This window comes from Lissotriton vulgaris, chromosome 1_1 (genome assembly GCF_964263255.1).
Source record: "Lissotriton vulgaris chromosome 1_1, aLisVul1.2, whole genome shotgun sequence".
Lineage (NCBI taxonomy): Eukaryota > Metazoa > Chordata > Amphibia > Caudata > Salamandridae > Lissotriton > Lissotriton vulgaris.
In genome coordinates, this window is record NC_141685.1 from 200,573,869 (window position 1) to 200,581,368 (window position 7,500).

The following is a 7,500-nucleotide window of genomic DNA, read 5'->3' on the forward strand; positions in this document are numbered from 1 at the left end:
GACTTTTCTCTTTGCCTGCTTAGCGTAGCTCCCTGCTCCTCTGTTTGCGTGCTACCAGCCCGTGAGGCGTGTGTCTTGCCCATCCCATCTTCACTGTGTTATGTTGGACTTGTCTTCTCTGTGAGCAGAGTCTCCTTCCCAGAGCAGGTGCTTTCTCTGAACTCTTGGCTTGTAAGACTGCTGGGAAAGGCCCTCCCTAGCCCCTCAGTCAGATAGATACATTTACCTGCAGAGCTCAGCTTGGGAGAAAGAGATTAGGCAGAGAGCACATAGGGGAAGGCCCACAGAGCACACTTTATTTTACATAAAAGCTCGGGCTTGTGGGAGGACAGGGACATGAGGGTTCTCCTGGAAAGAAATCCCAGGAGTATTGATGGCTAGGCCCTGAAACACAACAATCCCGGAATGGCCAGGCACAAGATGCCTCTGCAATAGGCCTGACCCTAGGCTTCCGGAGTTCTTGATCTCCAGAGGCTCCAGTGATCTAAGCCCGACCAGGGCGCGTTGGGATGGCATTAGGGACGCGTAAAGGGGCGCAGGGCGCAGAACTCTGCCCGTTTCACCCCAGCATTTTGGGGAGGACACAGAATCTGGCAAAGCCAGTGGGAAGGATTTTCCAGGAGGAGAGTTCAGTGACATGATCTGAAACACAATAGTGCTGGTGATCTGGCGGGTGCATTCTGTGAGCCACTTCTGTCAGGAGCAGCCTGCCATCATGCCCTGATAACCACAACTCTAGTACCAAGCCAGTGACCTCAGCAAATGCAAAGACATTATTACTTATAGTCTCCTGCATCTGATTCTTGCCATCATCATGTGAAACGTTGGCGTTATCATGTCTGCTGCGCACACTTTGTTCATATGTGTACAATTTAAGTGTGTGAACCTGACCACTGTCTTGGACAGAGCTCTTGCTGTGAACACACCATGTGAAGCATTGGTGGTTCAGTGGTAGAATTCTCGCCTGCCACGCGGGAGGCCCGGGTTCGATTCCCGGCCAATGCAAGGTTGCTTTCTTTTGACTTTGTTTTCGAAATGATATATATGAACTCAGTGGGGAATAAAATGGTAAGCAGTGACCCCGACGTGATTTGAACACGCAACCTTCTGATCTGGAGTCAGACGCGCTACCGTTGCGCCACGAGGTCCTTACACTTGCAGCCTTCGATGCCAGATGAACAAATGCTGTGGGCCTTTTGACTTATTTTCCTCTGCTTATATGCCTACGGTTGTATTACAGGGCTTGGCCTTTTGTTTTCTATCCTAATTATTGAAATTGACTGCAGGTGCAGTGAGAACGCTGAGGATTGAACTATTCAGGGAAAGGATCGCACGCAGGAAAGAGCAAAGGTACGTATCTGTGTTTCATGCAGACAAAAGGCTACGTCCCTGGGTGGGCTTGAACCACCAACCTTTCGGTTAACAGCCGAACGCGCTAACCGATTGCGCCACAGAGACTATTGACTGTATACATTTCCTGAGACTCAATATATGTCTTGACATGTGTGCGCCTGCCTGGAGCTTGTATTATATAAGGCGTCTTTATGCCATACAGCATTTGTCATTTGCTTAGTGTCTTGTTACTGTTGTAATTTATGATGTGTAGACTACTGTCTAATGGTGTTAGAGCCAGTATTACTACCGGTCACAGTGCATGAGACTCATACATGACTTTTCTCTTTGCCTGCTTAGCGTAGCTCCCTGCTCCTCTGTTTGCGTGCTACCAGCCCGTGAGGCGTGTGTCTTGCCCATCCCATCTTCACTGTGTTATGTTGGACTTGTCTTCTCTGTGAGCAGAGTCTCCTTCCCAGAGCAGGTGCTTTCTCTGAACTCTTGGCTTGTAAGACTGCTGGGAAAGGCCCTCCCTAGCCCCTCAGTCAGATAGATACATTTACCTGCAGAGCTCAGCTTGGGAGAAAGAGATTAGGCAGAGAGCACATAGGGGAAGGCCCACAGAGCACACTTTATTTTACATAAAAGCTCGGGCTTGTGGGAGGACAGGGACATGAGGGTTCTCCTGGAAAGAAATCCCAGGAGTATTGATGGCTAGGCCCTGAAACACAACAATCCCGGAATGGCCAGGCACAAGATGCCTCTGCAATAGGCCTGACCCTAGGCTTCCGGAGTTCTTGATCTCCAGAGGCTCCAGTGATCTAAGCCCGACCAGGGCGCATTGGGATGGCATTAGGGACGCGTAAAGGGGCGCAGGGCGCAGAACTCTGCCCGTTTCACCCCAGCATTTTGGGGAGGACACAGAATCTGGCAAAGCCAGTGGGAAGGATTTTCCAGGAGGAGAGTTCAGTGACATGATCTGAAACACAATAGTGCTGGTGATCTGGCGGGTGCATTCTGTGAGCCACTTCTGTCAGGAGCAGCCTGCCATCATGCCCTGATAACCACAACTCTAGTACCAAGCCAGTGACCTCAGCAAATGCAAAGACATTATTACTTATAGTCTCCTGCATCTGATTCTTGCCATCATCATGTGAAACGTTGGCGTTATCATGTCTGCTGCGCACACTTTGTTCATATGTGTACAATTTAAGTGTGTGAACCTGACCACTGTCTTGGACAGAGCTCTTGCTGTGAACACACCATGTGAAGCATTGGTGGTTCAGTGGTAGAATTCTCGCCTGCCACGCGGGAGGCCCGGGTTCGATTCCCGGCCAATGCAAGGTTGCTTTCTTTTGACTTTGTTTTCGAAATGATATATATGAACTCAGTGGGGAATAAAATGGTAAGCAGTGACCCCGACGTGATTTGAACACGCAACCTTCTGATCTGGAGTCAGACGCGCTACCGTTGCGCCACAAGGTCCTTACACTTGCAGCCTTCGATGCCAGATGAACAAATGCTGTGGGCCTTTTGACTTATTTTCCTCTGCTTATATGCCTACGGTTGTATTACAGGGCTTGGCCTTTTGTTTTCTATCCTAATTATTGAAATTGACTGCAGGTGCAGTGAGAACGCTGAGGATTGAACTATTCAGGGAAAGGATCGCACGCAGGAAAGAGCAAAGGTACGTATCTGTGTTTCATGCAGACAAAAGGCTACGTCCCTGGGTGGGCTTGAACCACCAACCTTTCGGTTAACAGCCGAACGCGCTAACCGATTGTGCCACAGAGACTATTGACTGTATACATTTCCTGAGACTCAATATATGTCTTGACATGTGTGTGCCTGCCTGGAGCTTGTATTATATAAGGCGTCTTTATGCCATACAGCATTTGTCATTTGCTTAGTGTCTTGTTACTGTTGTAATTTATGATGTGTAGACTACTGTCTAATGGTGTTAGAGCCAGTATTACTACCGGTCACAGTGCATGAGACTCATACATGACTTTTCTCTTTGCCTGCTTAGCGTAGCTCCCTGCTCCTCTGTTTGCGTGCTACCAGCCCGTGAGGCGTGTGTCTTGCCCATCCCATCTTCACTGTGTTATGTTGGACTTGTCTTCTCTGTGAGCAGAGTCTCCTTCCCAGAGCAGGTGCTTTCTCTGAACTCTTGGCTTGTAAGACTGCTGGGAAAGGCCCTCCCTAGCCCCTCAGTCAGATAGATACATTTACCTGCAGAGCTCAGCTTGGGAGAAAGAGATTAGGCAGAGAGCACATAGGGGAAGGCCCACAGAGCACACTTTATTTTACATAAAAGCTCGGGCTTGTGGGAGGACAGGGACATGAGGGTTCTCATGGAAAGAAATCCCAGGAGTATTGATGGCTAGGCCCTGAAACACAACAATCCCGGAATGGCCAGGCACAAGATGCCTCTGCAATAGGCCTGACCCTAGGCTTCCGGAGTTCTTGATCTCCAGAGGCTCCAGTGATCTAAGCCCGACCAGGGCTGTGCCCGACCAGGGCGCGTTGGGATGGCGTTAGGGACGCGTAAAGGGGCGCAGGGCGCAGAACTCTGCCCGTTTCACCCCAGCATTTTGGGGAGGACACAGAATCTGGCAAAGCCAGTGGGAAGGATTTTCCAGGAGGAGAGTTCAGTGACATGATCTGAAACACAATAGTGCTGGTGATCTGGCGGGTGCATTCTGTGAGCCACTTCTGTCAGGAGCAGCCTGCCATCATGCCCTGATAACCACAACTCTAGTACCAAGCCAGTGACCTCAGCAAATGCAAAGACATTATTACTTATAGTCTCCTGCATCTGATTCTTGCCATCATCATGTGAAACGTTGGCGTTATCATGTCTGCTGCGCACACTTTGTTCATATGTGTACAATTTAAGTGTGTGAACCTGACCACTGTCTTGGACAGAGCTCTTGCTGTGAACACACCATGTGAAGCATTGGTGGTTCAGTGGTAGAATTCTCGCCTGCCACGCGGGAGGCCCGGGTTCTATTCCCGGCCAATGCAAGGTTGCTTTCTTTTGACTTTGTTTTCGAAATGATATATATGAACTCAGTGGGGAATAAAATGGTAAGCAGTGGCCCCGACGTGATTTGAACACGCAACCTTCTGATCTGGAGTCAGACGCGCTACCGTTGCGCCACGAGGTCCTTACACTTGCAGCCTTCGATGCCAGATGAACAAATGCTGTGGGCCTTTTGACTTATTTTCCTCTGCTTATATGCCTACGGTTGTATTACAGGGCTTGGCCTTTTGTTTTCTATCCTAATTATTGAAATTGACTGCAGGTGCAGTGAGAACGCTGAGGATTGAACTATTCAGGGAAAGGATCGCACGCAGGAAAGAGCAAAGGTACGTATCTGTGTTTCATGCAGACAAAAGGCTACGTCCCTGGGTGGGCTTGAACCACCAACCTTTCGGTTAACAGCCGAACGCGCTAACCGATTGCGCCACAGAGACTATTGACTGTATACATTTCCTGAGACTCAATATATGTCTTGACATGTGTGCGCCTGCCTGGAGCTTGTATTATATAAGGCGTCTTTATGCCATACAGCATTTGTCATTTGCTTAGTGTCTTGTTACTGTTGTAATTTATGATGTGTAGACTACTGTCTAATGGTGTTAGAGCCAGTATTACTACCGGTCACAGTGCATGAGACTCATACATGACTTTTCTCTTTGCCTGCTTAGCGTAGCTCCCTGCTCCTCTGTTTGCGTGCTACCAGCCCGTGAGGCGTGTGTCTTGCCCATCCCATCTTCACTGTGTTATGTTGGACTTGTCTTCTCTGTGAGCAGAGTCTCCTTCCCAGAGCAGGTGCTTTCTCTGAACTCTTGGCTTGTAAGACTGCTGGGAAAGGCCCTCCCTAGCCCCTCAGTCAGATAGATACATTTACCTGCAGAGCTCAGCTTGGGAGAAAGAGATTAGGCAGAGAGCACATAGGGGAAGGCCCACAGAGCACACTTTATTTTACATAAAAGCTCGGGCTTGTGGGAGGACAGGGACATGAGGGTTCTCCTGGAAAGAAATCCCAGGAGTATTGATGGCTAGGCCCTGAAACACAACAATCCCGGAATGGCCAGGCACAAGATGCCTCTGCAATAGGCCTGACCCTAGGCTTCCGGAGTTCTTGATCTCCAGAGGCTCCAGTGATCTAAGCCCGACCAGGGCTGTGCCCGACCAGGGCGCGTTGGGATGGCGTTAGGGACGCGTAAAGGGGCGCAGGGCGCAGAACTCTGCCCGTTTCACCCCAGCATTTTGGGGAGGACACAGAATCTGGCAAAGCCAGTGGGAAGGATTTTCCAGGAGGAGAGTTCAGTGACATGATCTGAAACACAATAGTGCTGGTGATCTGGCGGGTGCATTCTGTGAGCCACTTCTGTCAGGAGCAGCCTGCCATCATGCCCTGATAACCACAACTCTAGTACCAAGCCAGTGACCTCAGCAAATGCAAAGACATTATTACTTATAGTCTCCTGCATCTGATTCTTGCCATCATCATGTGAAACGTTGGCGTTATCATGTCTGCTGCGCACACTTTGTTCATATGTGTACAATTTAAGTGTGTGAACCTGACCACTGTCTTGGACAGAGCTCTTGCTGTGAACACACCATGTGAAGCATTGGTGGTTCAGTGGTAGAATTCTCGCCTGCCATGCGGGAGGCCCGGGTTTGATTCCCGGCCAATGCAAGGTTGCTTTCTTTTGACTTTGTTTTCGAAATGATATATATGAACTCAGTGGGGAATAAAATGGTAAGCAGTGACCCCGACGTGATTTGAACACGCAACCTTCTGATCTGGAGTCAGACGCGCTACCGTTGCGCCACGAGGTCCTTACACTTGCAGCCTTTGATGCCAGATGAACAAATGCTGTGGGCCTTTTGACTTATTTTCCTCTGCTTATATGCCTACGGTTGTATTACAGGGCTTGGCCTTTTGTTTTCTATCCTAATTATTGAAATTGACTGCAGGTGCAGTGAGAACGCTGAGGATTGAACTATTCAGGGAAAGGATCGCACGCAGGAAAGAGCAAAGGTACGTATCTGTGTTTCATGCAGACAAAAGGCTACGTCCCTGGGTGGGCTTGAACCACCAACCTTTCGGTTAACAGCCGAACGCGCTAACCAATTGTGCCACAGAGACTATTGACTGTATACATTTCCTGAGACTCAATATATGTCTTGACATGTGTGCGCCTGCCTGGAGCTTGTATTATATAAGGCGTCTTTATGCCATACAGCATTTGTCATTTGCTTAGTGTCTTGTTACTGTTGTAATTTATGATGTGTAGACTACTGTCTAATGGTGTTAGAGCCAGTATTACTACCGGTCACAGTGCATGAGACTCATACATGACTTTTCTCTTTGCCTGCTTAGCGTAGCTCCCTGCTCCTCTGTTTGCGTGCTACCAGCCCGTGAGGCGTGTGTCTTGCCCATCCCATCTTCACTGTGTTATGTTGGACTTGTCTTCTCTGTGAGCAGAGTCTCCTTCCCAGAGCAGGTGCTTTCTCTGAACTCTTGGCTTGTAAGACTGCTGGGAAAGGCCCTCCCTAGCCCCTCAGTCAGATAGATACATTTACCTGCAGAGCTCAGCTTGGGAGAAAGAGATTAGGCAGAGAGCACATAGGGGAAGGCCCACAGAGCACACTTTATTTTACATAAAAGCTCGGGCTTGTGGGAGGACAGGGACATGAGGGTTCTCATGGAAAGAAATCCCAGGAGTATTGATGGCTAGGCCCTGAAACACAACAATCCCGGAATGGCCAGGCACAAGATGCCTCTGCAATAGGCCTGACCCTAGGCTTCCGGAGTTCTTGATCTCCAGAGGCTCCAGTGATCTAAGCCCGACCAGGGCGCGTTGGGATGGCATTAGGGACGCGTAAAGGGGCGCAGGGCGCAGAGCTCTGCCCGTTTCACCCCAGCATTTTGGGGAGGACACAGAATCTGGCAAAGCCAGTGGGAAGGATTTTCCAGGAGGAGAGTTCAGTGACATGATCTGAAACACAATAGTGCTGGTGATCTGGCGGGTGCATTCTGTGAGCCACTTCTGTCAGGAGCAGCCTGCCATCATGCCCTGATAACCACAACTCTAGTACCAAGCCAGTGACCTCAGCAAATGCAAAGACATTATTACTTATAGTCTCCT

The 7,500-nt window shown here is 49.4% G+C and overlaps 12 non-coding genes across 12 annotated transcripts; 4 read left to right on the plus strand and 8 right to left on the minus strand.

Annotated features, from left to right (window-relative positions):
• Positions 1 to 934: 934 nt before the first annotated feature.
• On the plus strand, positions 935 to 1,005 carry TRNAG-GCC (transfer RNA glycine (anticodon GCC)). The gene has a single exon. It is a non-coding gene; the product is annotated as a tRNA-Gly (tRNA).
• Positions 1,006 to 1,076: 71 nt separating this feature from the next.
• On the minus strand, positions 1,077 to 1,148 carry TRNAW-CCA (transfer RNA tryptophan (anticodon CCA)). Its single transcript has one exon. It is a non-coding gene; the product is annotated as a tRNA-Trp (tRNA).
• Positions 1,149 to 1,384: 236 nt separating this feature from the next.
• TRNAN-GUU (transfer RNA asparagine (anticodon GUU)) lies at positions 1,385 to 1,458 on the minus strand. The gene has a single exon. It is a non-coding gene; the product is annotated as a tRNA-Asn (tRNA).
• Positions 1,459 to 2,603: 1,145 nt separating this feature from the next.
• TRNAG-GCC (transfer RNA glycine (anticodon GCC)) lies at positions 2,604 to 2,674 on the plus strand. The gene has a single exon. It is a non-coding gene; the product is annotated as a tRNA-Gly (tRNA).
• A 71-nt stretch (positions 2,675 to 2,745) lies between these two features.
• Positions 2,746 to 2,817, minus strand: TRNAW-CCA (transfer RNA tryptophan (anticodon CCA)). The gene has a single exon. It is a non-coding gene; the product is annotated as a tRNA-Trp (tRNA).
• A 236-nt stretch (positions 2,818 to 3,053) lies between these two features.
• TRNAN-GUU (transfer RNA asparagine (anticodon GUU)) lies at positions 3,054 to 3,127 on the minus strand. The gene has a single exon. It is a non-coding gene; the product is annotated as a tRNA-Asn (tRNA).
• A 1,161-nt stretch (positions 3,128 to 4,288) lies between these two features.
• On the plus strand, positions 4,289 to 4,359 carry TRNAG-GCC (transfer RNA glycine (anticodon GCC)). The gene has a single exon. It is a non-coding gene; the product is annotated as a tRNA-Gly (tRNA).
• A 71-nt stretch (positions 4,360 to 4,430) lies between these two features.
• On the minus strand, positions 4,431 to 4,503 carry TRNAW-CCA (transfer RNA tryptophan (anticodon CCA)). The gene has a single exon. It is a non-coding gene; the product is annotated as a tRNA-Trp (tRNA).
• Positions 4,504 to 4,738: 235 nt separating this feature from the next.
• TRNAN-GUU (transfer RNA asparagine (anticodon GUU)) lies at positions 4,739 to 4,812 on the minus strand. The gene has a single exon. It is a non-coding gene; the product is annotated as a tRNA-Asn (tRNA).
• Positions 4,813 to 5,973: 1,161 nt separating this feature from the next.
• On the plus strand, positions 5,974 to 6,044 carry TRNAG-GCC (transfer RNA glycine (anticodon GCC)). Its single transcript has one exon. It is a non-coding gene; the product is annotated as a tRNA-Gly (tRNA).
• A 71-nt stretch (positions 6,045 to 6,115) lies between these two features.
• TRNAW-CCA (transfer RNA tryptophan (anticodon CCA)) lies at positions 6,116 to 6,187 on the minus strand. The gene has a single exon. It is a non-coding gene; the product is annotated as a tRNA-Trp (tRNA).
• A 236-nt stretch (positions 6,188 to 6,423) lies between these two features.
• TRNAN-GUU (transfer RNA asparagine (anticodon GUU)) lies at positions 6,424 to 6,497 on the minus strand. The gene has a single exon. It is a non-coding gene; the product is annotated as a tRNA-Asn (tRNA).
• Positions 6,498 to 7,500: the final 1,003 nt, after the last annotated feature.